This window comes from Mesoplodon bidens (genome assembly GCF_964165515.1).
Source record: "Mesoplodon bidens genome assembly, chromosome: 3".
NCBI classification, from domain to species: Eukaryota; Metazoa; Chordata; class Mammalia; order Artiodactyla; family Ziphiidae; genus Mesoplodon; species Mesoplodon bidens.
Genome location: NC_138178.1, coordinates 63,904,518 through 63,927,478, shown reverse-complemented (window position 1 = coordinate 63,927,478; position 22,961 = coordinate 63,904,518). Strand labels below are relative to the sequence as shown.

The following is a 22,961-nucleotide window of genomic DNA, read 5'->3' as shown; positions in this document are numbered from 1 at the left end:
AAGCTCTATCACTCACAAATCTCCAGTCAGGGATAGCCCACTGGACCAAGGTGTGAGGTGAGCCTCTCCCACCTCTGCTTGTCCCCTGTCAAGGTGAGCCATTGCCAGCCAGAGGGAGCAGGTCTCACGAGCTGAGAGGAGTGATGCTGTAGCTGCCTGATATCCACTCTCTTGGAAGGATAGGACAGAAGTAAAAGAGGACAGAGAGAGAAGTAGAGAGGTTTCAGGAGAGGGAAAGGGACAAAGGGGAAAGAGAACGTGGTGAGGGAAAAAGAACAAGGCGAGGGGGAAAACGTTGCCTGAATGAGGGTACTGAGGCCCTCAGGGGCCAAGAAGGCAGGCTTACCAAACGTGGTGACTCTGAAACAAGAGGTTCAGGAGGCTGCTTGTCACCACAGGGTAGCTGCGTTCAGTGGTCCCAGAGGTGCCCAGATCCTCTCCTGGGAAGGGGACAATAGTCCCTTCGTTGTGTCACCACAAAGTATGTTACTGATCAGGGTTCTTGGCCCACAAAGTATGTTACCGATCAGAGTTCTTGGCCTCCTTAATCAATAGAAATTGATCAGAGGCCAGACAAGAAATTCAGGCAAGGCTTTATTGGGGCTCCTGCCGCAGCACGGGGGAGTGAGAACAAACAACAGGTTCCCTTGCTTGCTCACTCTCTGAGGTGGGGCGAGCAGGTTCCTAATATGGGGTGAGGGTAGGGGTGTGACCAGGGGTCGGGCCAGAGCGGTGGCTTAGGAGATTTGCCCATTGCTTTGGTGGTGGTGTGTGCAGGGGGCATGTGCAGTCCCCTGCTTTTGCTTTCAGCTCTTCAGAAGTGGCAGTTGGGCTTTTTGGTCTCTTTGTATCTCGTTGTCCAGAATTTGCCCCAACTGTGCATGCACGCAGTTAGTTTTAGTCCCTTATATTGATACTTCCTTTGTATTTTGTTGCTCAAGGAGATGTGTGTCCAGGTGCAAGCACTGCAGCACTGCAGCAAAGGGGCCCAGGTCCTTTGTCACAGGATATTTCTTTTCCATTATGGTTTTTTCATATTCTTTTCCATTATGGTTTGTCACAGGATATTGAATATAGTTCCCTGTGCTATATAGTAGGACCTTGTTGTTTATCCATCCTGTATATAATAGTTTGCCTCTGCTAATCCCAAACTCCCAATCCTTCCTTCTCCTACCCACCCCACTTCAGCAACCACAAGTCTGTTATTTATATCTGTGAGTTTGGTTTTGTTTCGTAGATATGTTGATTTGTATCGTATTTTAGATTCCACATATAAGTGATATTGTATGGTATTTGTCTTTCTCTTTCTGACTTACTTCGCTTAGTATGATAATCTCTAGACCCATCCATGTTGCTGCAAATGGCATCCTTTTGCTATTTTGATGGCTGAGTAATATTCCATTGTGTATATGTACCACATCTTCTTTATCCATTCATCTGTTGATGGACATTTAGGTTGTTTCCATGTCTTGGCTATTGTAAATAGTTCTTCTATGAACATAGGGGTGCATGTTTTTCAAATTATAGTTTTGTCTGGATGTATGCCCAGGAGTTGGATTGCTGGATTATATGGCAACTCTTTTTTTTGTTTTTTGAGGAACCTCCATGCTGTTTTCCATAGTGGCTGTACCAATTTATATTCCTAGGGGTACTTCTGCACCTGTTCCAGGATGAGCTGCATGGCCGGGTCACTCATTATCTGCTGCACCTCAAGGCAGCCACGGCCCATCACTTCACATCTTCAGGCTGTCGTGTTGGTTGTACTGGGCCATGAGGTAGCATTGGTAACCATCTGCTGCTTCCTTTACAGTTGGAGTCCAGGTCTGGTGCCTTCTGGTAGACAGTTGTGGCCTTTGGGTAGTCTTTCGTCACTTCTAGGGCAGCTGCTTTCCATGTATAACCCTTGATGAATGTTGGCTCTAGCCAGATACATTACGCACAGTCCTTGAGTGCCATCTGAAATCAAGCAGGAAGCTTGATTGCTGTACAATTTAGCATCTTTTGAGTTCTGTTTGATGGCTTCCGTTTAATGCTTCCTGGCCTGGGGATAGTCCCTTTTCTGAAAACATGCATTGCCTTTGTTCTTCTCCTCTAAAGCCCACTCAGGGTTTATGTAGGCCAGTCACTCTTGCTCCTGCAGGATTTTCTCTTCCTGTTGGCATTTCTTGAGCACATCTGGGGTTCAGTGCTCTGCCAGAGACTTGTTGTAGAAATGGATGGCATCCTTGTACTTTTCTTCTTTGAAATAGGCGTTGCCAATTTGAGCATAAGCTCTGGTAGTCTGTCAGTAGTCTTCTTGGCCAACTTCAATGGCCTTCTCAAAAAGCTCCCGGAATTCACTGTAGTTGCCCTTTTCAATGTACATGGCTGCTTGGTTGGTCACGAAAGTAATGTTGGTGTGGTCCAGGCCTGTGGCTCTGTCATAGAGCTTCAAGGTTGCATCAGAATCTTTCTTCTTACAAGCATCATTCCCCAATTCTTTTCCTTTCAGTGCCTGCTTCTTACTCTCCTGAAGATCTTTTTCCATTGGCTCTGGCTTGGTCTCCTTTTTGGGAGGAAGTGGTGGTGGAGGTATTGTCCTGGGATCACACTCCAACTTCTGGTACAGACTGGACATGTTGAAAGGGTTCATGAATTTCCTCTCTGCCAGCCAGGCCTCCATACTCTGTAAACCCTCTTTGAGCTGAGGATTGTTTGCTTTGTGTTTTAAACCCTCCTCATAGGTTCACTTGGCTTCTTCAAATGGGTTTAAGGACTCAAGAGCTTCTGCTTTTCATGAATAGCCCTTGCCCCAGTCAGGCTTGAAGGCAAGAGTTTTGCAACCATCCTCTGAGAGTGTTTCTATTGTCTGTTGTTTCTGCTAGCTCTTGGTTCAATTGTCTGGTCTCCTCCTGTGCTTGGCTGCCTTAGTTGTGTGCCAAATATTAAAAAAAAAAAAAAATTAGTTTGTAGCATGTTTTGAGGATTAACACAATGTTATCTCCCTGCAGAGACAATTTTGTTTTCCTGTCCTGGTGCCTGAACTCACTGGAAATTAAAGATCATTTTAATCCAATTTTAGGGATTGAGACTCAAAGCTGGGCTGCAGTCTACGTGAGGTCTGGCTTCCAGATCACCCTTACTCCCAAGGTACAGCCTTTGAGGGTCTCAAACCAGTGGTCTGTGGATTTATAAGAGCCATTCACACACCCTTCCCCAAACTTTGGCAGGCCCTGGGCTCCTACTTTTGTCTCTGTAGTAATCTAGAAGCTGTTCAAAGTACTGCTCAGCTTCCCAGCTGCCTTTTTAGGATTGGCAACACCGCCCCGCCCCCGCTGCCTGCCATGGGAAAACAGCTCCAAATGCTGAGCCTCCCTCTCTGAATTTTTGTCTCCTCCTGTATCTTGCTCTAGGAATTCTTCACTATTGTGTTGACCCTCTGACAGCTTCAAGCAGATTTTTGTTTCTCTGCAACCAGAGTTTTTATTAAAGGTAAAAATTGCACTGCTTTTCCAATTTCTTCCTTGGTCAATGGGCAGTTCACACTGCCTACTCCTTCTTGAGACAGGAGCAAAAGCATGGAGTTGGAAATGAACCTGGAAAGGATGAGGGTTCCCACTTAGCCCAAGTGGAGGGTGCTTGCTGGGGAGACATGGAGAAGGGTGAAGAGAGGAAAATCATGAAGGGCTAAGAGCGCCTAAAAGACTGGGCTGCCTGAAAGAAATGCATGCCCCCAAAGACTGTCCACTGCCCCCATGAAGGGAGCCCCGCTCATGTTGGCTGAGTTGGGGGCTGCTGAGTCAGAGAAGGGAGGCCATGCAAAGTTTCTACCCAACACAGGTGTAAAGTCAGGGCTAGGGCAGTAAAAAAAAAAAAACCAGAAAACCCCAAATAACAGTGGTTTGAATAAGACAGACATTTATTTCTCTCTCACACCAAACAAGTTTGGAGGTGGGTAGTCCACGGTCAGTCAGGTGAATTTACAAGGATGTCTAGGACCTTCCTTTTTTGCTCCACCATCTTCCACTCACAGCCTCTACTTCATGGTCCAAGAGCTTGAGTTTCACATTTCAGTCAGCAAGAAGGAGAAGGACAAAGAGTAACACCTTTTCCTTTTGGGGACACTTACCCTACATCCCTCATGGCACTCATCCTATTGGCCAGAATGGGGTCACATTGTCACACCCACTACAAGGGAGGCTAGGAAATATAGTCTTTATTCTGGACCACCCCATGCCCAGCTAAGAATAAGGGATAGTGGGGACTTCCCTGGTGGTCCAGTGGTTGAGACTCCATGCTCCCAATGCAGGGGGCACGGGTTCGATCCCTGGTGGGGGAACTGAGAAACTAAGATGCCACATGCTGCACAGCACGGCCAAAAAATAAATTTAAAAAAATAAGGGATAGTATTAGTAATGAAGAACGGGAGGAGGAATATTCAGGGACAACTAGTGGTCTCTGCTAGTGCCCTCCCCTTTCCTATCCTGTCCTCTCCCTCTCCTCCAGGAAGCCTTCCCTGACATCTCCAGTACTTACTAAGTTCCATTTCCTCTGCTTCACAGCTCAGAGGGTCTGATCACTGTAAGGAAATTTTGAATTAAAAAAAAATTACTGGATGTTTCCAATGGAAAACTATGCATTGTTTTGATTAGAACACATTCTTCTGATGCTCTCTCTCTATATTTTTAAACAAGCATCTCTTTTTTTTACAACCTGTACCTTGTGGATGACTGATAACAGTGCAAAATAATTGTTTATAATCATGCAAATAGATTGTTCACTGGAGATTTAGACCCTCCCCCTACCAATAGAAAAAGCCAGTTTTACATGTATTTCTAAATTTATTTAAACATTCCTTTATTCCATATAAATTAAGGCTTCTTTGAATTCTCCTTTGAACTGGTTGTAACATCTGCCTGGTTCCCTCATTAATACTAAGTTAAACACAATCTTTAACATTTGTTCATTTTTTATCTGTATGAGAACCATGATTTTCCTTTTTTTCATCATTCAACGCCATACACAGCCTGACTTGGTAAGGGGGGGTATCCAGCCAGAGGTTCCAGCAGGACAGATGCCGGTCTGGGCAGAAAAACCCAGGAAAAATGGCTCTAGGTGTCAGACCCCTGACCTTAGAGGACGCACCTTTGGAGATAAAGGGCAGGTCTGGGGCCAGGTTTCCTACTTGGGCACCATTATTCCCGGGGAGGAAGGACAGACAGCAGGTGAGGCAAAGGTGGACAGGGGAGAGGCAGGGAAGAAGTCAGTTCGTCTGATTCAGCAGGGACATCTATTTGTCCTTGCCCCTGACAGGGGCTCACAGAGTGATTCTCACCCCGTCGATGTGCTTGACAGAGGTGGGTTGACATCGTGGATACCTGGGTGATGCAGCAGTGGGCAGGGCTGTAACTGGAGAACTGGAGACCCTTCCCCAACTCTGGGGGAGCCTTGACTGGGCCCCTGAGCTAGGGAACTGGGGGCTCTGGAATGTGGCTCCCTCCCATGCATGAGCTGACTCACCTGTAGAACTTTGCTAAGGCTATTCTCTTGGCCCAGAACACCCTCCCTGGAAGCACACTGAGGGAGGAAGGTGCTGTTTCCTCTCTTATACCGCCTCTCCTGTCCCTCCTCAGCCAGCACATGGCCACCTCAGCAGTCGTGGCAGGGGTGGATCGAGGGGAGAGGGCTGGAGCTGGGCTGGGGAGTGGGCCAGGACTAAGGTCAGCCAGGCAGGCTGTCCAGAGGCCTCCAATGGCTGTGGAGAATGAAGAATTCAGCAGAGGATGCAGAGGGTCCCAGGCTCCCCCATGTTCTTCTCCCTGTTCCTCCTGTGAGCCCCCTATTCTGTCCTGGTCAAGCGGCTGGAGCCCTTGGGCCATCATAGCAACACTTCTCTGAGGAGCAAAGGTAACAGATGGGGAATTAAGGTCTGGATTGGGCAGGCACATGACAAGGGGCACACGAGGAATGTAAGCTGATTCCTCGCCCCACCCCAACTCCTCCACCAGAGGGCTGGGAGCCCGGAAGAGAGAGCCAGGAAGGGGAGGCCCACCTTCGAAGCTGGAGAGGCCTTTACCTCCAGAAGGTACATAGGCAAAGCTGAGCATCTGCCAGCCCCACGGCTGGTGTGTCTAGGCAAATGTCTGCCTGGTCAGCCCTGGGACCACCTGTCTTGTTCCTCCCTTTGGGGTCCCACCTTGCCCTCTGCTGTCATGTTCTCCAGGACTCTTTGGGTCTCCACACACCCTCTCTTCTGGTGCTGGACTAGGGTCACAGGATGACCCCTAGTGCAGACCCTCCTCCTGCCCCAGGAAGCCACTGCCCCCCATGATCACAGAGAGAGAGGGTTCCCCTCTGTACTCTGCTGTGTTAGGAATGGGGCATGGGGGCGGTGCAGAGCTCTTACACAGGACAGTCAGACTATAATCGCGCTAGACTGTGGTCCTCTCAGGGCTGTGGAGCTCAGGAGGAGGAGGGAGGCACTGGCACCCGCTGCAGTGCCAGGGAAGGACCTGGTTGAGGGGCTTGAGCTGCTCCACAGGAAGAGAAATACTACCCAGCCCTTGGTGCCAGATCCCCATCCTGCCCCAGAAGCTGTGAATCTTCTAAAAGTTCTTGTATTGAAATCCTTGATCTCAAGCTAGAATTCCCACTCAATTTATTTCAGGTACGAGGAACAGTTTATTTCAGGTGTTGGGATGGCCATGCTGTTGGAGCTCAGGGGAAGAGCAGCGAGACCCCAGGTCTAGCCCAGCTCAAGTGCAAATTCCAGTACCAGCCCTGTCATAGACTGAGCCCCATCCTTGTGCATAACCTAAGCCCTGATCCTAGACACAGGCTGAGCCCTGATCTCTAGCTCCTGATTGAGCTTTCTCTGTAAAATTGTTCTTGATCAGCAGGGGCTTGAATGGGGAGAGTGAGCATGTGCTCATCTCCCACCACTGGAGCCTGAGCCCAGAGCCCTTGCCCGGTGGTGTGCAGTGGTCTTCAGGCATGCTTCTGTCCCTCATCCCTCTCCTGTCCCTGGGAGCTCCTGCTTTGACCATCGCTGCTAAGCCGGCCTCAGAGCTGAGAGAATCTTCAGCCCTGCCCCCAGCTTTGGCCCTAGCCTCGCCTAGACTGGCCTGGCCTGGCCAGGAGGGGCGCTGAAGGGGCCGGGAGATGAGAACCCAGTGTCCTAGGGTGTGAGTGGCCTTTGCTCTTGGACTGGAGCCATCAGAAATCAAATCTTCCTGGCCCTGAGGGTGCCTGGGAAGGGGGTGGCCCTGCCAGCCTGGGCAGAGGTTGGGGTTTCTGCAGTCACTCCATCCTTTGTGGAACACTGACATCTCCGGAGACAGAGACTTCCTGGCATCACCAGGTAAGACCTGGGCATCCTGGGAGCACAGGCAAGGGAGATGGAATGGGGGTGCCAGAGTGGGTTGGCTGGCCTGGGAGATGGGGTCACAGGCCAGGGTCGGGGTGGGGGTCCACTTATGGAAGGGCAGGTGGGAGAATGGGGGCAATGGAACTAGGACTGGAGGTATAAGTTGTCAAAGACCAAAGCCTGCCCTGAGGAGGGCATCCACCCCACAACCTGGCCAGGCCTGGACTCAACCTCTTCACCCTGAAGGGTCTGGGGTGCAGAAGGCAGCCTCTGGGTGTGCAGACAGAGGAGTGCAGGTTTACAAAGCAGTTGAGCTGTGATTGAACAGAGGGAAAGGGCTGGGCTGAGAGGTTTGCCTGATCCTGGGATGATATATGTGTTAGGGCTGGGTCTGACCGTGGAGGACTTTTCCCTTAGAGGGAGTGCCTCCAGGTAGGAGTTGCTGGGCGGTGGCAATAGGCAGGCGAGGAGGGTGGGAGTTTCCAGCCTGATTTCCTGCTGTGAAGGGTTCTAGGGATTATCTCCCCTTAAGGGGTTTCTGCGGTCTGCCTGTCCTGAGTGACCTGGGACAGACAGGTCACTGACCCTCTTGGAGGTCACACACAGGCCAGGAGCCTGGTGGGAGAGGCTTGAAAGAGCTGAAAACTTCCTACCGCTGCCGGGGGTGGGATTGGCGGGGGAGGGATGTGGAGCATGGTCTGAGCCCCAAGCCGAGCTGGCTCCCGTGAAGGCACCAGACCCCTGCCCTTCCTGCCCTCAGCAGCTCAAAGCTTCTGAGGGCCGCCCTGGTCTTTCTCCTCCTGTGTCTGCAGGGGCAGGGGGAGGAAGCGGGGTGGCGAGCGGAAAGCAGGAATGACTGCAGTAATGACCAGGAGGAGGCTCTGGTTGAGATTCCACACCGTTCTGGGTCTGCCCAGAATGCCAGGTCTGCGGGGGTACCCGGGAAGGACCCCTCAACCCAAAGCCCACCCATCTCCCCACCCAACATCCCCAGTCCAGGTCTCTGGCCAGGATTCCACAGGGGCCCAGTTGGGGCGGGCAAGATGGGGACTGTTCTCTGATCTGCCCTCCTCCAGACTCCCCTCCTAGCCTAATGTGGTGGGAGCAGGGACCAAAGTGCCTCAGGAGCTGGGGCAGGGGATGGGGCGTGGCTGTCAGTGTCACTGTCCTCCACTAAGTCCCATCCTACCTGGACACCAGCAGAGCTCCCACCACGGTTAGCACCTCTGCCATCATCACAGCTCTACCGTGACTGACACTGTCGCCACAGCCACCCCACCCCACCGTCAGCACCACTAACGCCCCCACCCACGCCCGGATCATCTGAACCACTGAGACCCTCACCACATCCATGAAGAGCACCCACCTCGCATTTGAAGACTGTACAGAACTTTTCATTCTTCTTCAATAGGTTTTCAGGCCTATAACCTCTCGGGCTGTGGGGCTGGCACATTCAACAGGGTCTGCAGCCCAAAGGGAGAAGGGCTTTGCTGGAGGGTCAGGCAGCAGGGGCTTGCAGCTGAGCTGCAGGGCAGAACTGTGGAAAGGGGCCGGGCAGATGCAGCTCAGGGAGTGGCTGGAGGCTTCAGCTAACCAGAGCTCACAGCTGGGCAACCTTCCTTTCCTGAAGGGGGATCCAAGCGGAGTCTCCCACCTTCCATCTTCTGCCACCTTCCATCTGGTCCTGGAGGCTTGGCAGCCTGAGCGGGTGCCTTCAGCATGAACGGGCAGTGGCTTCCAGCCGCTGGGCTTCTCCTGGCTGGTAAGTGGAGGTGCAGCCCCTGGGGGTGGGGGACCTGTCCTAGACCCCGCCCACTCACCTGGGGGACTTCCATGGCTCCCACATCAGGGCTGACCTTCCTTGTCTTCATGTCAGCCTGGCTTTGGTCAGCTCAGAGGATCCTGAGATGGGGCCACGATCCCCTCCTCAGTCCCCACACTTGGGGCTCCATGAGGGCACTCAGCGTCACCCACTTGGGGGAACCTGGCATGGGGCTGGCTCCCAAGGGGCTTGTAGCCAGGTGTGGTATTACAGCTTTCAGAGATGGGTCCCCTCCCTATCCCCCCACCCACCTTCAGCCCTCAAGAAGCATCCTGTGTTCTGGGAATGGAATATGGAAACAATGCCTTGTTTCCTTGCTGGAGGTTAAACAGCACTTCCCAGCATCCTCAAGCAGCCTGGGTCTCACCAGAAAAGACTCCTTTGAGGAGGGGTCCTGCCATGGGGTGGAGCTGGGATGGGAGAGAAGAGAGGGACCCTTGAGGTATGCCCCTTTACCCTCACTGTCCCCCTTTCTGGTGGCAGGGCAGAGTTCCCCTGTCTCTGGTGGGCTAGGGCCAGAGAAAGGAAGTTTCTCCAGAGGTAGCCCAGTGGTTTGGGGCAGAGCCAGGGCCAGGGTTTGGGTCTCCTCAGGCGCCCTAAAGGAGGGAGGAGGCAGGGAGGGCAGGCATCTAAGAGGCTGTGGGCCAATCCCACCCCACCGAGCAGCTGGCAAAACAGGCCTCTCCTGCCTTGCAGCTGTCCTGGTGGTCTCGGCTTCTGCCCTGCCCCTTCTTCCTCCTCACAAAGACCTGGGTCCGTCTCCCTTGGCTTCTGGCACATGTGCTTTGCAAGGGGACAGCAAGAAGATCCTCCTCCCATCATTAAACTCCTTGGTGACAGTCCTCGCTGGAGTCTTTCCCTCAGCCAAGAGGCCAGGGGAGGCTCCTGGCAGGAAGGCAGGAGCCCTTTTTCCAGAGGCACCTGGGGACCAGCAGGCTCTTCTAGGCTCGCTCCTGGACTTGCCTCTCTACTCGGACCAGCCTGCCCCTTTGGGAACCAGTGGGGTCTCAGGCAGGGCCACACCCAGACCAGCTCCATCAGCAGTAGCTGAGCCTGCAGCCCACAGGGCCCCTGAGTCCCAGCCAGTGTCCTACGTGGCTGGACCTGGAGAGGAGATCTTGGTCACTGGGTCTCCAGAGATAGCTGCCACGCCACCATCACAGGCTTCTCCACAACCTCTGGCCTGGTCCGTGGGCAGGCACACCTTCAGCCCCAATGCTTGGGTGCCATCTGCATCAGGGGCCAGCAACTTCAGGCCAGGGACCACCCCACTTCTGACATTGGCTCCAAAGGCCCCAGAGAAGGCCGTGTCCTCAGCACCCCAGGGCCCACTTGCGTCTACATCGATCAGTGACACGTTGGCTGCCACAGAGCCTCTTCTCCCTGTAGCAACAGTGTGGTCAGGGCTGGACACGGCCTCCACAGCACTCGCAGTGGGCTCAGGCTCACCCAGAAGTGGTCTGGCGTCCAGTCTGGGCCCAGCGCCCAGTGGTCCTTCAATGTTGCCATTGCCCTCAGTGGTACCCTCTTCACAGTCATCATCAGCATCACTGCCACTGTCGTCCCCACCCTCATCCCCGTCACCTGCACTAACATCACCATCACCAGTCCTGGCCCCAGTTTCCCCTTTCACCACCGGAGCCAGAACCTCTCCGGATGCTTCTGCATCTGAGCTCCCACCTACAACCTCAGGCCTTATCTTCAGTGTTTCCAGCGTCCCACCTGCCCTGCCACCTCTGGTGGTTACAGGAATGGCTGCTCTTTAGCGGACAGTCCAGCCTGGGCTGGTGGTCCCTGCCAACCCAGCCCCCTTGACCACCCTCCCCCTCGGATGTGCCTCTGGCCTTCCCGCCAGCTGCCCAAGTGTCCCTGGAGGTGCCACCTCCTCCCAGTCGTCTTCCCTGCCTCACCCTGGCCAGGCTGTCTCATTGCAGGACTCAGGCTCCCCCTCCCCAGGACCCAGTCGCGTGACTCACTCTGTGACCTTCAGGATCACCAATGAAGCCTTCTCAGCGGCGCTTAGGAACCCTGCCTCCCTGGAGCACCAGCTGCCGAGTGAAAACATCCGACATCAGGTGCGGGCTTCTTCCTCCATCTGCTCAGGCGTGCTGACCCCAGCCCACCCCCTATCCCACTTACCTCTGAGCACCCAGGCCCGTCCCACCTCTGTGCTTTGGCATGGGCTGTTCCTCCACCCTGGGCCACCTCGCGCCCTCCGCTGCCCTTGCTGCCTGGCGAAGGCTGCCTCCTTGGAGAGGCCTCCCCTGGTGACTCAGACCCCCTGCCCTGCAGAATCAGCATCCCTCCCTCTGTGAGCTGCCTTTCCCACATCGTCCCACCCCAACCTGTGGCTCTCCACAGACCTCAGCTCCCTGAGGGCAGCCGGGCACAGGGCTGGGTGCCCACAGGGGCTCTGGAAGTGTGGAGTCAATGAAACTCACCCTGTGCCTCTCCTCGGTGTGGGGAGGAGCATGTGGGGTGCAAGGTGGGAGCCCAAAAGGTAGAAAACTGACCCTGTCCCGTGAGTGGCTCCAGCAGGAAGGGAGAGCCAGGCAGAGACCCTTGCAGAGAGTGGGTGTGGAGAGAGCGCTCTCCCAGGAGGGCGGGGAGCTGTTACGGGATAAACAGAAGACTGATTTAGATTGCCAGGGTTAGGGGGTTGCCCAGAGAACACCTTTCTTTCTTTTTTTTTTTTTTTAGTATAAATTTATTTATTTATTTATTTATTGGCTGCATTGGGTCTTCGTTGCTGTGCGCGGGCTTTCTCTAGTTGTGGCAAGTGGGGGCTGCTCTTCGTTGTGGGGCACGGGCTTCTCACTGCGGTGGCTTCTCTTATTGTAGAGCACGGGCTCTTGGCGCATGGGCTTCAGTAGTTGTGGCACGCGGGCTCAGTAGTTGTGGCTTGTGGGCTCTAGAGCACGGGTTCAGTAGTTGTAGCACACGGGCTTAGTTGCTCCGTGGCATGTAGGACCTTCCCAGACCAGGGCTTGAACCCGTGTCCCCTGCATTGGCAGGCGGATTCTTAACTACTGTGCCACCAGGGAAGTCCGAGAACACCTTTCTGAGAAAGGGGAATTTTAACTGGGATGGAGAGAAGGCAGCCAGATAAAATGGGGAGGGGCTTTCTAGACAGAGGGAACAGCGTGTGTGAGGACCCTGAGGTGAAAAGGTGGGCAGAGGCTGAGGCCCAGGGCCACGGGTGAGAGGGGCTGCATGGAGAAGACATGAAACCCAGGGTGGGAGGGGGAGAATTAGGAGGAGGGGCTGTTGTCCAGGTGTGATGGCAGGGTGGCAGCTGTAGGGATACAGGACAATTGGATTGGAGAGTGATTTTCAATAATACTACAGAGAAAGAAAGGCCTGGGAAGGCTGTGTGTTTGCTGGACAGCGGGAGGCGCCCTGCGGTTCTCAGTAGAGGGTGATCGGCAGGTGGTCCCTGGTGGCCATGCAGGGAAGTCTTGGGTGGCCCCCGGCAGTCCAGGTGGCCAGTGGGGCCATTGCAGGGGCCAGACCAGAGATAATGAGAGTGGACGAGGGTGGGCTGATGCTGTGGAGAAGTGGGGGGCCACGATGACCCTCAAATGCCTCTGTCTGTCCTCAGCTCCAGTCCATCTATCACGAGGCCTTCTCCAGCTTTGAGGGTGTCGGTGTCCTGCTCTTTAGGTAAGTGAGTGAACCTTTCAGGGTCCACCACCTGCCTGCCAGCCGGTCTGTGTCTTCTCAGGCCACAAGAGCACTCGCCCAGGCTGCCCCGCCGTGCCCAGCCCCACCAAGGCCAGAAGCACCTCAGGGGCCAGGAAAAGCCCTGAGCGGGCGGGCAGGAGGCCCACATCTGGTTCTGCCCCTGGCTGCGTGACCTCAGGTGACCTCCTGCCTGCTCTGAGCCCCAATTCCAGCTGCAGAATTTGGGCAAGGGTGCCAGGCATTGCCTGAATGTGGTGGGAAAGGCAGAGGACTTCTCTGGGGCCAGGAGCCCATAAATGACATGTAAACAGATGCAAATCCCCTTTCTGGTTCTGAGCCCCTGGGGATGCTGGGGGGACCTAAAGCCAGATTTGCCAGCAGATGCCAGCCCTGCAATCTCATAAAAAAGGTTGAGAAGGTCCAAATCATCACATGTGAATCGTGAGCTCACCTCCCTCTCTCCAGACGCCCTGCTCCTGTGATGCCACCAAAGATGGTTTTCTCAGTCTGGCTCAGGTTGACTTCCTGATTGCTCACAGCGGCCGTCTCCCTGGGCGGGATTCCCAGTGTTCCCATTAGAACCAGTTTGTTGGGGTGTCCAAGGGAACCTGCTTTCCCGAGCACCTGCTTTGTGCTCTGCCGGCTGCACCATTAGTCATCACACAACCCTCCAGCAACGGAATCATGACCCGCGGTTTAGCGAGGAGGCAGCTGAGACCCAGAGGGGGGCTGTCACCCAGGGACTTCGTCCATGGCTCCGCCGGTGGGTTCCCCTTCCTTGGGACACTGGCCTACTTGTGCACCAGCCAGGTCCTCCTCCAGCCCCCAGGGCCCTCCCTGCCCCCACTGGACCCCTGGTAAGGATGTGTCTCTGTCCCCAGGCCTGACTCTGCAGCGTGAATGCCTCCCTTGTGTTTGGGGGCCTCACCCCGGGCCCCTCTGCCCGTGAAGTCCTCTGGACTCTGTACCGCACAGTGAAGGCCGCAGGGAAGATGTTGGGGAACCTGTCCCTGGATGAGAGCAGCCTCGCCTCTGATGGTGAGTCTCCGCCCGCCCCCCCCAACCCCCTACCTCAGTGCCTTCTTGCCTGCCCACAGACGGCTGGGGGTGCTCCCTAGAGGGGCCCAGCTCCTGCCCTGGCCATGAGGCAGCGCATGGTGGATCAGGAGGCTTCTGGGGCCTCCTGAAGTCCCAGCCATGGCTCTGCAGGGTCCAACCTGACCGACCTGGCCCTGGAGACCATCAGCACCCATCTCACGGCCATGAGGCCCTTCCAGCCCCCGCTCCTCCTGCCTGGCTCTGCCCCCTTTGTCCTGCTGGAAAAGATGACCCTCCGACAGGTGAGGTGGCCTCTTGCCCTCCCTCCGAAGCCTGGAACACCCACTTTGCCTGCCTTGACTGCAGGCCTCCGTGGCTTGGGGGTGAGGCGTGGGGCGGCACCCAGCCACGGCCCTGTGGGGGGAGGCAGGCATGGAGGGCACACAGCCCCGCCCGATGCGCCCCCGTTTGAGGGTGACGCCCCGCCTGGGGGTGGGGAGGTTGCCTGAGGGAGGCGACAGCTCTGTCCCCGGGGCTCTGTAACCAGACACCCCTATCCAGGGCCAGCACTAGGGCGAGGAAGTGAGACACCCAGGACGCAATGTTTAGGGAGGCGCTCAGTTGCCTCACCCCAGGCCTGCCCCCACCCCATCCCACGCTGGGTCTCAGGCGTGACAGTCCCCAGGCCTGCCCTGACCTCCAGGACTCCCCACAGGTCACACCCGTGGTGTCAGGATTCTATACAGCGCATCCCAGGAAGACGCCCTGCTCCTCTTCAGGTGGGTGGGGCTCTTCCCCTGCTGCCCAGCCTGCCCTGCTCCTCTCCTGGGGGCCACCCTGGGGCAGAGGGGCGCGTGACTCCGAGCCAGGCCATGGGAGCCATGGGCTGGGGGCCACCAGGGGAGGGCTTTGTCCCAGATAGCTCCAGCTGGCCCTATAAAGCTCTGCCTAGGAGGTAGGGAGCCCTAGTGCCTGAGGGTGTGCTGGGGTGGGAGGGTGGACACCTGCTTCTAGAAACATGTGCTGGCGGAGCCTGTAACCCCTGCACTCCCCTCTTACACTCGCCCTAGTAATGCAGACAACTGGGTGGGCGTTCACATCGAATACAAGTTCCAGACCCCCATCGGTACCCACCTCCCAGGCTTGGCCACTCACCTGGCCCAGAGCATAATGGATCCTGCTGTCCAGAAATCCAGCATCATGGCCAATGGTGAGTCAAGGCTGGGATCCCTGTGTGTCTCTGGCCAGCAGCCTCTTAATCTCTCTGGGTCTCAATGTTCCTCCTCTGGAGAATGGACAGAATTTCATTTCGATGGGGAGCTGGATAGATAAGCTCTGTGGGCCATCGTATCTGTCACAGCTACTCGACTGCTCCCTTACAGCTAGAAGGCAGCCCCAGACAATATGTAGACAGACGGGCATGGCTGTGTGCCAATACAACTTGATGGATACAGAAACTTGTATATCACATAACTTTGATGTGCCACAAAACACTATCCTTTTGATGTTTTTCAACTATTTAAAAATGTAAAAACTATTCTTAGCTCATGGGCTTTAGGTAAACAGGCAGCGAGGCTGGATTGAGCCTCAGACTGGATGTGGCTGACTGCTGGCTGAGAGCATAGAGGTTGGGGTGAGCAGCCCTGGGGCAGGGCTTGGTTCTCTCCTGGGATCCTCCAGGGCTCCCGGGAGAGGGGGCTTAGGCTGATGCCCACCCACCTCTCCGCCCCTCTAGCGGAGAAAGCAGAGCTGGTGCAGTATGAATTGTGGCTGCAGATCCTGGACCAACCTTTCACCAAGGCCTTACGGGACAAAAGCAGCCCTAAGTCCCAGAAACTTCGGGGGATGCTGATGAGATGGGTGAAGTGGGGGCGGGGGGGAGAGAAGGGAGGAGCAGGAGGCTGGAGGCTTCATGTGTGGGGACCTAACAAGGCTGCAGCACAGCTGTGACCCTCTTCATCCTCTCTGCTCCCCAGCTGACCACCGTCCTCAGGCCTCTGCAGAACTTCGGCCAGGCGGTGGTGGAGAAGTTCCAGTAAGGCTGTGGTGGCTCTGGGTGACCTGGGGCCCAGGGCTGAACTCTAAGGGTGGGGCCAGTGGCTCAGAGAAATGGCCTTCCTGAGACCCCCAGGCTGTCTAGCTTCCTGACACTGGTGATGATCCTCCTGCCGGGCCCAACCCACTGACAGGTGCCAGGGTGGGTGCCACCTTCTTCAGGGCCGCGCCGGCCCGAGCCCTCATGCAGGACTGCGTGCTCTGGGGTCTGCATGCCCTGCAGAAAGCTGAGGGCCTCTCCGTGGAGACGGTCAGCCCAGACCTCGGTCAGTGCCTCTCTCCCGGCTTCCCTCTCTCTGTTTCTGTGTCATCCGATTTGCATCCTCCCTCAGGCTCGTTGCCTTGCTGCCCCTGCTTTGCCCTGATTCTGAGGCCTGCTTCCCCCTCCTGCCCTCCCTTCTTCCTGGACTAGCCCCCAGCTGGCTGCTCTTTAGGGTCCAGGCCCGGCTACTCCTCTTCCCGGGAGCCCTCCAAGGTGGCCCCAGCTCTAGAGCTCTATTCCTGTAGCACCTTCTGGGCCAGGGCCCCTCGCCTGGGACTTCTCTGCAGGCCTGGCTTTGCCTTCTCAGGGGTCTGTGGTCTGGAAGAATGGGGACCCACCCAGCCATCATCTGCCCACTTTGTTCTGAAGCCTCAGGTCAGCTTTGCACCCCCACCCCCAGCTATGCTGTGGCGCTCATCATCCTGGGGCTTCTGCTTGTTGCACTCACCCTCGTCCTGGTGAGTGTCTGACTGGGCCAGGGTCTTTTCCCGGGAGACAGGCTGGGCCCTTGACCCTCTGAGTCAAGCTGAGGGGTCACTCCCCACCCCAGGAACTGAGGGGCTTCCAGCCAGGGAGCTTGGCCTGACCCCACCCTTCCCGTCCCAGGTGCTGACGCGGAAGGCCTTCTTCGGAGTGTCCAGGTACAGAGGTAAGTTCTCCCTGCCCCACCCCCGGGACGTTTCCTCTGGATGGGGTCGGCCTCCCAGCCACCAAGTCCTCGTGCAAACGTTTCTCAGTGGGTGTTGACAGAGCCTGGGTGGTACAGTCACTGTGCCCCAAAAGCTCACCCCCTCTGTCATGGGGGGGTGAACCCGGGGTGGTCAAGCGGAACCCTCTAAATGCGCTCCACTTAGCCCCAGAAATGCTGCAGAGGGTGGGTGGTCAGAGACAGAACTTAGGGCCCCACGTGGCCAGGAGAGCTGGAGCAGGGAAGGATACCTGGGGAGGGGAGCTTGCCTCTACCACCGGAGGACCAGGCAGCGACTCCTCCACGCCCAAGTGGGGACACGTGCCCCAACTCAGTGTCCCCTTTGACCCCAAAGCCAGGAGGACGTGGGGGAGGGCAGGTAGCACCATTCTGGGTACACTGTTGTTCCTGACTCCTGGCTTTTGTCCTTTCCCCACCCCCCAGGCGCCCCTTCCCGCTGCTGCTCCCCACTAAAACTGCACCCCAAACCTCTCCTCCTCCCGGCCCCGCCCCCAGCCTTCCACAGTCAGCACCTCAACCCTGACAACGAGAGCCAGAGCAGCAAGGCACCACCTGAGGTCACACAGCAAGGAGGGCTTCTTCCCTCCTAGCTCATCCAAGGACTAGACTCCCAGGGCCGCGACAGAGGCAGGGTGGGGGCGACAGCGCCTCACCACCCACACCAGGGACACCAGGCGTGCTCTAACCACGGCGGCACCCCCCTCCTCCCGGAAGGTCTGGGAAACTACTCGATACCATCGTCATACTCAGGTTCGGCCCTGGGGGGTGGAACAGGATAAGATGAAGGCCTGAAGAAGATGAGGGCAGGGGAACAGAGCTGGCGCCCTACACCTGGCCTGACACGGTGGTGGGGCTGGAGATATCATTGGTCTCAAGCCGAACTCCGGTCCTTTTGGGGTATGGAAAATTAAATGACACGGTGCAATCAGAAGCTGGTACAAAAGACTGCTTTTGTTTCTAGGCAGTCATCCAACATGAGGACACAAGAGGGGTTCAGAGCAGAGCCCACAGGAGGAGGAGGTGGGGGCAGAAGACTGACAGGGTCAAGGGTGGGAATGGGGACTCTTGGGGGCAAGGCCTGGTCCCAGCCCCACCTCCGCCTTAGGGCCGGCCACCCTCAGACCAAAGGCCTTGGGGTGCTGGTGGCCGAGGTGAGGCCTGGCTGTGTGCCAGGGAAGGTTGGCGCCACGGGGCAAGCCGGGCTCAGAGAACAGACCACCCGGCTGGGGAAGGTCTAGAACGGAAGCTGAGCCGACAGCTTCTCAGGGGTGGAGGGTGGGGCTTCGGAGGGGGAGGCAGCTTTCCTGGACGATAGCCAGGGAGGTGCAGGCCTCGGCCCGCAAAGCTCCAGCGACTCCTGGGCCCGCTGGGACGTGAGAGATTTGGTACCACAGGGCGGTGGTCCTAGAAGGGAAGGAGACTCGAGTGTAGTCTTACCCCAAAGGCTCCCTCGACCTACAGAAGAGCCGGCAGGCCCGGTGAGGGGACCCAGGAGCCCAGGGCCCAGACCATGGGCTTACCTGGCCAAAGCTAGCAGCCAGCACCAAGATCCAGCGAGGGTCAACAGGAAGGTCACCATGCAGAGGTTGACTGTGGCTGGCGGCCGATTCCTCTGCACTTCTGGAATACTTAAGCTTTCATTCATACCCCTGAAGGGCCCCTGCCCCCCAAGCCTCTACCCCTTAGTACCCGGAAGCTAGCCTGATATCTGCACCTATCTTGGGTCAGCCCCCTCTCTCCACGACTTCTGACTCAAGGGCCAGGACAGGCCAGGGACTAGGAGGCGGCCCTGCAAGATGCTCCCCCAACCGTCAGGATGCCTAAAACATCCCTGCTAGTGTTTTTCTTAGGGAGGGAGGGTTATGCCAGCCTTGTTCTCCCAAGCTGCCCCCCTTACCATGAGAGTCCCTGTAGGTGATACAGGAGAGAAGGGGGTGGGATAAGCAGGAAAGAGCCTGAGGGCCAAGGCTGGCCAGTGAACGCAGAGCCCCTCTTCTCTTCAGCCTTTGGTCACCTGGCCCTCCACAAGCCAGGCTGTGGAGCATCACGTGAGGCCTTGCATGAAGATACAGTTCAGACACACCCAGTGACCTCTGTGGGTTTGAAGGAGAAGGTACAGGGAAGGGAACCCACACGTGGGGACCTAGCATGGTCTCTCTAGTGACAGTACCTGCAACACATAAAGAGAAAGGGTCTACCTGGCAAGGGGAGCCAGCCACGCGGACACCAGCCTGGACAGACATCACCAGGGTCTACAGGATGGCGGAGGGGCCTGGCAAACGAGCAGACCCTCATGCAGACGAGTCTTTCGTAAGCAAGTCTTCTCCATGGGCCAGATGGGGCCTGCGGGACACTTCCCACAGCCCACCGTTACACGGAATTTAATTCTCAGCAGCTCTGGAACTGTGCAGTCCCATTCTCCAGCTGAATAAACAGAGGCTCAGAGATGAACATGCAGCGCGACCGTGATCACTCCGCCTGCTGCCTCCTCCAGAACTCAGTTCGTTCCAGAAACCGAACACTCATCAAGCACCTGTGAATAGGTGCTATTATCCCCATCTTGCAGCCGAGGAGAGGGAGGCAGAGGAGTTAAGTGACTTGCCCAAGGTCACAGCCACAGGGCTCCAGAGCCTGCGTTCTTGAGGACCACATGCCCACAGCAGGGCGGTGCCAGCATGTGCACCTGAGAGGTGGGAACTCACCCAGAGGACAGGGCGTGCAGCCCCAGGTTTTGGGAGGTGGCAGTGCAGGAAACAAGCCGGCCCATTGGGCCAGTGGTTCTCCAGGGTCTGAAGGGCAGGGAGATGCTGTGAGCCACGCCCCCACCCACCCCAGCGACACTCACTGGGAACCTTGAATCAGCACCTGCCAGAGAGCAGGGAAGGGGCTCAGCCCCCGCTGCACCAGGAGTGGGAGGTGGGCAGGGATGGGCACTCTGCCTCCAAGCAGCCTCAGGTGGGTGAGAGGGGACCAGATCTCTTGCCTCACCCTTCCCCCCCACCCCAAGGTGCCCTGCAGGGGAGAAAGGGCAGCTGCCCACCAGGCCATTGCTCAGATGGAGAAGAGCCTATGGGAACCATGGGGGCTGTATCCTAGAAGGAGAGCATGACCTCCTGGTTACTCCAAGGCCAGGCCCAGGCCTACCAAGGTGGCCACGTCTCCAATGAGGGCCTGGTAGATAAGAGACGCAATGTCCCTGAGCGGTTCTATAGTTGGCCCCCTTTGCTGAGGAAAGGAGGGATAATTGCCTCTCACGTGGAACCTAGGACAAAACAAAGCATCAGTACCACATGGGTACATTCTAGGGAGGGAGAGGCCAGGGGCAGCATTGTGTGTGCTTGGGGCAGGGTAGGAGATACGGAGAAAACTGCCTTCTTTGAGGGCCTAGGAGAAAGATAAGCAGAGAGGACCTCCCAGACATTCTGCCTCAGGCCCTTTTCCAGCCACCCTCTAAGCAGGCTCAGCCGTAACTTGGGTGGCACTATTCTTACTGTCAGTATGATTTCCAGGCTGAGCCGGGGGTGAGGGAGAAGCAGTGCATAGGTGACGTGCATGAGACAGAAGTGGAGAGGGGCATGGCAGCCTTGGAGGCCAGGCCTGGGGCTTCCGACACGGTACCTGCCTTGGGCACGGGCAGGCCGTGCTGGAACAACCTGCCAGCTGTGGCCTCCCACTCAAAGGTATCCAAGTGCCAGGCCGGGACTGGAGCCAGACTCCCCTCAGGGGCAAGAGACAGAGTGGGATGGGACATAGGCCACCCAGCCATTACTGGGGTTTGGGGCCTGCTGGCCAGCTGGAAAGACAGAGGGACTCTGCTTGAGGGAAGGACTGGGCCTGGACCACTCAGACCTACCTCTGTGACAGGGGCAGTCCCATCCTCCGGTTAGACTCATAAGCTGACCAGAGGGGACCTGTAGTCCCCCCAAAGTCCCCACCCCCTCCCGCCCAAGTGGGCACCATAAAAAGGGGTGCAGAAACACTAGGCACTCCTCCCAGCTGGCTGTGGCTTCCTGTGGTAGTCTCCAGGACCCCTGAGTGAGTCGAGCTGGGGGTCCCAGCAGCCAAGGTGGGAGGAGAGCTGGGTCCCCCCAGTGGATACTGGATAGGAACACAGCAGAAGCTGTGAGAGCTGGTTCCTCAGGACTGAGCAACTCTGCACAGATGTCCTCAGAGACACTCCCGCTGCCCAGTTCAGCCCAGAGAGCCAGGGCCTGGTGCCAAGTAGGCTCTCTGCTTGAGAGGAACGTCCTGGGGGTCATTACACCTCTCTGCCCAGAGGCTCAGGTGTCCAGGCTCTGGGTGGGCCAGCAGTCAAAAAGAAGGGGGCCGTGGGTCTGGGGCCCTGGTGTGTGTCCCCCAGCAGTCAGAGGTCTTGGTGGCCACAGAGCCAATGGGTAAGGGAGAAGGGGGACTGGGCTCTGCCCCACTGAAGTCGGTGGCACCAGGCTCCAGAAGGGTCCCTGGGAGGAAGACCAGCACGAGAGGAAGTATTGCAGAAACCTCAGGCATCTCCTCTGCAGGGTGGGCCCAGCTGGAGGGCCCATATCAGGGAGGTGGGCCTTGGGGCCACAAGAGAAAGGGTCTACCTGCTGGTGCCGCATGGAAAGCAAGCCTGGTGGACAGAACGTGGCATCAGCTGAGCAGGGCGAGGTCTCCCTGAGGCAGGCTTGCACCTGGACACAAGCCTCCTCCAGCAAGAAAATACAAAGTATCATTATAAGGGACTAAAAATAACTGCGTGCATGCGCAGTTGGGGCAAATTCTGGACAACGAGATACAAAGAGACCAAAAAGCCCAGCTGCCCCTTCTGAAGTGCCTGGAGCAAAAGCAGGGGGTTGGGAGCAAAAGCAGGGTACTCAGCATGCCCCCTGCACACACCACCACCTAAGGGGTGGGCACACCACCTGAGCCACCTCTCCGTCCCGACCCCTGGACACACCCCCACATAAGGAACTGGCTCACCCCACCTCAGCTAGCGAGCAAGCAATGGAACCTGTTGTCACTTGTTCTCGCTCCCCCCTGCTGCAGCAGGGTCCCGAATAAAGCCTTGCCTGAACTTCTTTTCTGGCCTCTGATCCATTTTTACTGATTAAGGAGGCCAAGAACACAGTCGGCAACAACCCCACCAGTCCTGAGGAACGCTGGAAGAGCCCGGGATGCCAGGGGCTGGGGTCAGAGGTGCCCACGACCAGGAGAGGGGTCGGAGCTACCTCCAGATGGAGCAGCACCAGGTCCGGAGAGGCTCCAAGCTGGACAACTGGCAAGGGCTGGGGTACCAGAAGCTGGGGGCCTGGGATGCACACTGGGCTGGAAGGCAGTGTTGGGGAAGCATCAGGCAGATCTGGTGGGGACCTGGTTTAGTAGCTGGGACTCGTGCCACCTGCTAGGCTTGGCTTTACCAGGGTGGTGGTGGACAGGGCTGGGGAAGATGCCCCAGGAAGCTGGCATCCGTGTGTCCTCAGGACCAACAGGTGGCAAGCTGAGGGATGGCAGGGAAGGCTGGTCAGGGCTACCTTGGCTCTCCCACACTGAGGAGGCGCCAAGCTTTGCAGAAAGGCAGGCAGGGCCCAGGACTGCCGGGGCACCCAGGCCTCCCCGAGCAGGGTCTCTTGCCCACTCACAGTGGATGGGAGCCCAGGCCTCACTGAGGACACTTCAGAAGGAAGGGCCAAGGCCCCAGCAGGCAAGAGGCTGGCGGAAGCCCCTAGCTTCTCTGCCGTGAGGCCCCAAGCCAAAGCCCCAGTCCCTCCGACAGTGGGGCTTGGGGAAGGGAGGTTGGTAGGGTCTGAGGACAAACAGCTGCCACGGTTGGAATCGCAGGCTGTGAACTATGGGGAGGAGAGAAGACCGCCCGGGCTCACCATCCCCACCTGAGAAGGAGAGGGGCTTGTAGATGATTTTATCTGGTGGCTGGTGGAGAAAGGAGCAAGAGACCCCCCCTGCCAGGCCTAGAAATCATTGGAGAGGCCTCTTGAGGTCCTTCCAAGGAGCACAGGGGCTCAGAACATCACTCCCAGGAGCCCAGGTTCTTGCTGCCCTGAGAAGG

The 22,961-nt window shown here is 56.8% G+C and overlaps 1 pseudogene across 1 annotated transcript; it reads right to left on the bottom strand.

Annotated features, from left to right (window-relative positions):
• Positions 1-1,642: 1,642 nt before the first annotated feature.
• LOC308614029 (stress-induced-phosphoprotein 1-like) lies at positions 1,643-6,086 on the bottom strand (annotated as a pseudogene). The gene is made up of 3 exons: positions 6,032-6,086; positions 2,786-2,829; positions 1,643-2,713 (listed from the first exon to the last, which is right to left on the bottom strand). The product of its transcript is annotated as a stress-induced-phosphoprotein 1-like (transcript).
• Between the last annotated feature and the right edge of the window lie 16,875 nt (positions 6,087-22,961).